The sequence below is a fragment of the Natrix helvetica genome (genome assembly GCF_964273705.1).
Source record: "Natrix helvetica genome assembly, chromosome: 2".
Classification (NCBI taxonomy): Eukaryota; Metazoa; Chordata; class Lepidosauria; order Squamata; family Natricidae; genus Natrix; species Natrix helvetica.
This window is the reverse complement of record NC_138552.1, coordinates 97,107,514-97,113,395: the sequence shown is the minus strand read 5'-3', so window position 1 is coordinate 97,113,395 and position 5,882 is coordinate 97,107,514.

Genomic DNA, 5,882 nt, shown 5'->3' with positions numbered 1-5,882 from the left:
TACTTATGACTTCAAGGTCAGGTAAAGGTCTGCTCCACCTGAGGGAAACTATTTGGAGAGCAATATTCTTTTGGATTACACTCCCAATCTCTCCCAACTTCACACATGTGAGATGGTTAGTCCTCAAACACGATCCTTAGCAATAATTTTCTTCTCCCAATCCTTTGGCATCCCCGACTAATAGTCACTTAGATTGGGGAATCTCCGGTCTCATGCTCAAGTATCTTGGCATCTTCCAGACAGACAATATAGACTTCTGAGACAGAAAGCTTTGTAGTGTCATTTTTACTTGTGGTACAATGTTAAGAGAAGGTGCCACTGTTTTCACTGTTTCCATGAACAGCAAAATGAGCATTGGAATTTTCTTTTACAATCAGTTGTGAAATTGATCGTAAAAAAAATGTAAAATCTTGAATGGAGATCAGGCAAATTGCCATGGAGAAGACCAAATGATCTCTGCTTGATCCAAATAATGGTCCAGCAGGCATACTGTAACAAACATGGAAGTACAGAAGCATGGTGAGTTGAGACATCATTCATTCATCATAATTGGAGGAAAAACTGTCTCAGTTGCAATTGGAACTTATTGCTGCTCTTGCTTGTCAAAAACACTCGCCATTTCAGCCATTACCTATTTCTCCTTCAAATGTATTCTTTATAAGTTACCGTAACTGGGCTGCAACAATCTGAACCACCAGTAGATGGTAGCAAAGATACACAGAAATCTGTAGCTTTTGATCGCCATCTGGTGGCTATCAGATGTTTGTAACGCAAATAGAGTAAACCCCCGTTCTTTGTACCCACATGATACTTTATTGCATTCTTTGTCTTCTTCCTACTAAGCACCAATTTCATTCTCGAGAGCTATGAATAAAGCACTCCAGTCAAGATCCTATCCTGGACGATGTTTTTGAATAGCAAACCCAAAAGGAACTCAGCACTATTCCAGTGAATAAGAATCAATGTCCGCTTAATCACCTCCACCGGTTTTCTTCTTTTCAAAGATACATTGATGGTGGCAGGAATGCCATTTTGTTGCTGCTATTGTTGAAATAATCTGGAGTCATAAAATCCGGCTGATCTTGCTTACGAATCATTCAGAATCTTCCAACAGATTCAAAGCTACTTTCTCCTGCTCTGTCATTAATTCTCCTGAATCACTCACTGTTTTCCTCAGATGGGAGCGTTCCAATTGCCAAGCTACCTTTCAGCATATTTCATTTTCTATTTCCTTCCTGTTTACAGCTCCTTCAAAACACATTAAAATACCTTTCTTTGCCTTTCTCTGTGCTTTTTCTCTCCCCACCCCTTCTTCTGTCTCTCTGGTGTGTGATTGTGACTTATTTTTAAGGAGCCTGATCAGTTAGCATTCTGAGTCCTTCTTTCTTTTAAGAAATGAAAAGGGCGATTGAAGCTGATGTCCTTCTCTTAAGTGAAAATTGCATGACTTTTACATTTTGTGAATATGCCCCTTGAATCAAATATAGCCTTCAGTTCCCTGATTGGCAGGGAAAAGAAGAGGAAGAAAACACAGCACAAAGAGTGCATTTTGATCATCCATAATTCCTTAAATGTGCAAAGCCATCTCCTACATTTAGGAATGCAATTTGCGCCTCTAACATTATTGAAGATGCATGTATGCACTTAAATCACCACTGCTGGCTTCACGCTTACTGTTTTGCCTCAGCCTCATTTGGAATTTTTTTTTTTTTTCTTAAAGGATTTTGTTCTTTGTGCAAACACATTTGCGCCTGCTTGGCATCTGAGCACGAAGCTTCGTGGTGAAATAATGGTAGCCATCGACTGAAGGAAACAAAAGTCCTAGCTGCTGCTTCTCCCAGCGTCAAAAAGCCGATTTAATGGCATCGTCCTTTTATTATATGTACACAATAGGGCATTTGCAGCTCTGTCCTGTATTTCTTAAGCAATATGAATAGATTATTTTTTTAAAAAATAAATAAATAAACAAAGGGTGCATCAACAAAGCATCATCCACTTTCAAAAGCATAATCAAGACTAGACAAAAATGACACAGAATGGAACACTCACAACAAAGCCCACCGTGTGATTTGTGAGCACGGAAAGATCTACTCTTTAAGGAGAGAGTCAACATTTTTAAGCCTCCAGCTTCATTATCTAGTGAGGGGCCTAACCGGTCCTAACATAGGGCTCCCTTCGGGGTACAAAGCCTTGCATGGCTTATGTTGCCCTGGATGGGCTTCTTATCTTGGGATAGCTTCTTCTTACAGACCTGTTTGCACTTTCAGTCCCTCAGCAAGGTACCTCCACACCAACAGAGAGAACATCTCTAACATCAATAGTAAATTCTGCCTTCTTTTAAATCTGAAGGCGAAACTTTTGTTGTGGTCTAAAATGCAGGTGGAGTTGAGGCAAACCTCCTGCTTCTCCTTATTAAAGACAGTGCTTAAAATGGCAAGTTTTCGTTCTTGCACAGCCAGTACAAAAGCAACACAACTGACCACTGGGGGGGAAAAAAACAAGTGAGAAATGAAAGCCGGCATTCCTATTCAAAAGAAGAGGCTAAATAATCTGCTAGTCAGGATGGAAATGAGGAAGTGCTACAAAAGGAATGGGCTATTATTTCTATATATGGGCGGTAGGAAGTTAGCACCTACCCCCTTCCTAAGAAAAGGAGATATTTTAGGAAATATTAAAAGGGCAAAATATTTCCCCTAAAAGGGAGGCAGAAACTCACCTCCCCACACACACACCTTTGTCAATGGGCCATTAAAGTCTGAGCCAATATATTCTACAAAACAAAGATCTACCTCCTTCAGGCAGAGCCATTTTAGGAAATGTCCAAAGCCCTTTCATTACGTCATTGCTCAGCAAGGCTCAGCCAAGCTTGGGACTCAGGACAACCTACAGAGTTGCCCCTGCATGGCCCCATGGGAATCTGACAACCAATCAGAAAACAAGCTCAAATTCAAAAGCCCAGAGAAGGCATAAAACCAGGGCACTCTCAGCATTCTTCCCTTTTTGCCCAGCATCTGACGCCATGTGATCCTGTTAATCAATAAACCGTTTTTCCAAGCAACTTCCATGAATTCAGTTTTTCCTACTTGGAACTGAACCCAGAAGGACATTTCTCCCAACAGGGCTTTTTTTCCAAAAGCAACAGTTGCTAGAATTCTTTCATTACGGCTTCCTAATACTTCTTCAGTAAAGGCTTACTTATAAGGCACTCGTGAGCTCTTATGAGCATACCTAATTGGTTACAATTCTACCTATTGGATGAAGTCTGACAAAAATATTTTCAATCATCCAGGACTTTAGTGTTATATTTGGATATTGATTTGTATGCTGGCTGCTCCAAAAATGGTTGGCATCTTAGCATGAAAAAAGAAGCATGTATTTCAAGCAGTTACACTTTCAATATTATTGTTTTTATTGTTTGTTTGTAATTTTTTCCAGAAGCCCTCTGCTGTGTGGGGTTGTATAGGTAGCGACCCACACTATGAATTGTACCTGGAAGCCAACAAGCAGAATGTCTTGGAAATTCTCAGCCATCCAGGCCAGTGGTGGGATTCAAAAAATTCTACTACCGGTTCTGTGGACATGTGTTGGTGGGCATGGTGTGGCTTGGTCGGCATGGCTTGGTGGGCCTGGCAGGAGAAGGATACTGTAAAATCTCCATTCCCACCCCACTCCAGGGAAAGATTACTGCAAAATCACCCATTTCCTCCCGATCAGCTGGGATTCGGGAGACAGAGAATAGATGGGGGCAGGGCTAATCAGAGGTGGTATTTACCGCTTTTCCGGACTACTCAAAATTTCTACTACCTGTTCTTTTGTTTTTCCTTGAAGATGTTCTGCTTCTCAACTGAAAAAGGTTGTTGGATGAGAAGCGAAATGTCTTCAAGGAAAAACAAAGGAAGTCCAGTTGCCTCTTGAAAAAGCACCTCTGGAATTCTTGAAGTAGATGTGCTTCAAATGATTACCTGCTCCTGGGGAGGAAAGCTATGGCAAATCTAGACAGCATACTAAAAAGCAGAGACATCACCCTGCCAACAAAAGTGCCTATAGTCAAGGCTACAGTTTTCCCAGTTGCAATGTATGGCTGTGAAAGTTGGACCATAAGAAAGCCTGAGCACCAAAGAATTGAGGCCTTTGAACTATGGTGCTGGAAAAGACTCCTGCGAGTCCCTTGGACTGCAAGGCGATCAAACTGGTCAGTCCTAGAGGAGATCAACCCTGGCTGCTCTTTAGAAGGCCAGATCCTGAAGATGAAGCTCAAATACTTTGGCTACCTAATGAGAAGGAAGGACTCACTGGAGAAGAGCCTAATGCTGGGAAAGATTGAGGGCAAAAGAAGAAGGGGACGACAGAGAATGAGGTGGCTGGATGGAGTCACTGAAGCAGTAGGCGTGAGCTTAAATGGACTCCAGAGGATGGTAGAGGACAGGAAGGCCTGGAGGAACATTGTCCATGGGGTCGCGATGGGTTGGACACAACTTTGCAAATAACAACAACGACAAAAAGATTACCGCCTGATGCATCTTTGCCAGACAATTTACAAGGATCAAGGTTTTCTATAATGATCCAAAAGTCTTTCTTCTCTCATGTGGAACAATCCAGGTTGTGCATTCAGGGAGATGTAATCCCAGCATAAGTCACCACTTTAGGAAAGCTGCCATGAGAGGCTGATCCCCCTTCTTGGATGTACAGGTGGTCCTTGACTTACAACATTTCATTTAGTGACCATTCAAAGTTACCACAGTGCTGAAAAATGGGACTTGTGACCATTTTTCACAGTTACGACAGCTGCAGCAGCCCTGTGGTCATGTGATCAAAATATGGATGCTTGGCAGCTGGTTCATACTTATGAGGGTCCCAGGGTCCCAGGGTGAGATGATCAACTTTTGCAACCTCCTAACAAATTCAGTGGGGAAACTGGATTCAGTTAGCAACCATGATACTAAATTGACAACTGCAACAACTTAACAAGTGTGACAGGAAAGGTCGTAAAATGGAGCAAAACTCACTTATTCAGCAACATAAAGTTTGCGCTCAGTTGTTGTCCACCATTGTGTTCTACCATTCTGTTGGAGGGAAGGGTGGGAGGCCGGCTGGCTGGCATTTTTCTCATGCTTTCGCTTTTGCTGTAACCGCTTGGGAATTAGGGAGGGAGATTGTCTTCGGAGACGGAGCGGACTCCCTCCCAGATGGTTCTAACCTGGTTTCAAGGCCCTCATGCCTGAGAGTGACCTGTTATGTGCCTAGCACCTCCACGTTCTCAAAACATCCTTGCGGCATCACATTGGCTGCCGGTGGACTGGTCAGGGGTGTTGGTTTTGGGGAAGCGGAAGAATTGATTTGGGCTTTGCGTGGGATCTTCAGATTTTGCCTGACTTTACTGCAACCACTCTCTCTCAGTAAAAGTTCTTTTGATTCAACTCAATGGAGTCAAGAGTTTTGCTTTCCTGAGGGACCAGCTGAGGCAGGTCCTTACAGTTGTGGTCGTAAGTCGAAGACTGCCTGTAATAGGAAATGTGTCTGCTTCAGTTCAAAATTATGTTAGAGGGTAAGAATATAGGCACACTGTCTTGTGAAAGGGAGTACAGAAGTGTGTGTGTGTGTGTGTGTGTGTGTGTGTGTATTCATTTTACTGTATTTGCAAAACAATCGACATGCAATTGACTGCAGGAGCTATCTTGGTAGCCTGAGGTTTGATGATGCCTGCTTTACAGATCCAAAGGTCTGCCTACTCATTAGTACCAGCATAAAATGGTAATGTCCTAGCATCCCCATCAAAGAAAACCTTGCCAAAAGAGTTTAGCATTTTCACAAACTGAATGTTGGACAAGGATGAGATCTCACTACCAGCTCCGAGAGCTGGGGAAGTTTATGAAGCAGAAAGT